Source organism: Pristiophorus japonicus, chromosome 20 (genome assembly GCF_044704955.1).
Source record: "Pristiophorus japonicus isolate sPriJap1 chromosome 20, sPriJap1.hap1, whole genome shotgun sequence".
Classification (NCBI taxonomy): Eukaryota; Metazoa; Chordata; class Chondrichthyes; family Pristiophoridae; genus Pristiophorus; species Pristiophorus japonicus.
In genome coordinates this window covers 42,291,479-42,293,232 of record NC_091996.1, presented here as the reverse complement: position 1 = coordinate 42,293,232, position 1,754 = coordinate 42,291,479, and positions in this window count along the sequence as shown.

Below are 1,754 nucleotides of genomic sequence, written 5' to 3'. Positions count from 1 at the left end.
CCTGTCAATGTGCTACTGGGGACGGTCCCCAGGGCGTGGCTCGCATTCTTTCTCCTTGATTATATTATAGTTGGGTATCAATCGATAGTCGCAGGTTCTTGGCTTGCTTTTAATCCATTTATTACATCTAGCTTATTTACCTTGTTTGCCCACCTGGCTCTACTTTCTTGAGCCGTTACCCCATAAATAGCAACAATGGCAGTTTGTTTGATCAGTATCCTGCAACTAGATCAGTATTTCTCTGACAACTTTCTTGATTGAATTTCCATCATGCTATTTTCCTACAACATTGATTGAGGGATAAATATTGGCAAAGACACTGGAGATAACTCCCCCGCTCTTCTTCAAAATAGTGCCAAGGGACCTTTTACATCCACGTGAGAGGGCAGACGGTGTCTCAGTTTAAAGTCTCACCTCTGACAGTGCAACACCTCCTCAGCACTGCACTGGAGTGTCAGCCTAGACTTTTATGCATAAGTCTCTGGAGTGGGACTTGAACCCACAACCTTCTGACTCAGAGGCAAGGGTGCTACCCACTGAGCCACAGCTGACAAATGAGCTGGAAACCTCATGTGGTCGGTATCGACTTCATTTCAGAGTGGGTGGTATCACAGAGCAAGATATTCAACCGGGTGATATCCAACAAAAGGAAAATTAATATTTAAAATAGCAGAGAAAGGCAAAAAATGAAAACTCACAGAAGTGGGAACACGAGGTACACATTAATCAAAACTATTTGAAGGTGAATATCCAGCACCCGAACCTGATTATCTTTGTAAATCCTTGTCTGTGCTAAACAGGATGCAGCATAAGGAGACAAGAATTCACAGAAACATCAATGCACAAAAACAAGCATTTTGAATAGAAAAATAACAACTGCCAATCTACAAAGTAGTGCTATTGAGCACAAATCTCTCCTCTTTTGGCTCTGGTATTCCAATGAAAGCAAGCTATTTCTTTTTCAAATTGTTCTCTTGTTTTTTTTTTATATTGGAAGCACTGTATCACTGAAATAGTGAATACAATTGGAACTGATGACCTGCTGGAGAATTACTCTCCAAAATAATGTGTACTCCAATCCTCAAATTAAATAACCTTTTATTTAAACTTATAGAATTTACCACTCTAGTTATAGTCAAAACCGCTATTTCTGTTAAAATGACTAACTCATTCAATTATTACTGACTTATGAAATCTTAACAGACTTTTATTTCCGCCCTTTTTATCTTCAGCTTCAGAAGTAGCTCAGATTTGTAGTTCTTCAGCTCTTTTTGTGCACACTGATACTCTGCACTTTGGGGGAGAAAAGAAAGGTTTATTTACAGATGCAGAAAGTGCATTACTCTTACTTCCCTTATAGAAATCCCCTGGGTGGACAGACACACCAACGTCACTGTTCTCAATCAGGCCAACATCCCCAGCACTGAGGCACTGACCACACTTGATCAGCTCCACTGGGCAGGCCACATTGTCCGCATGCCGGACACGAGACTCCCAAAGCAAGCGCTCTACTCGGAACTCCTAGGTGGGCAGAGGAAACGCTTCAAGGACACCCTCAAAGCCTCGTTGATAAAGTGCAACATCCCCATCGACACTTGGGAGTCCCTGGCCAAAGATCGCCCTAAGTAGAGGAAGAGCATCTGGGAGGGTGCTGAGCAACTTGAATCTCATTGCCGAGAGCATGCAGAAACCAAACGCAGACAGCGGAAGGAGCGTGCGGCAAACCAGACTCACCACCCACCCTATCGTCCAAC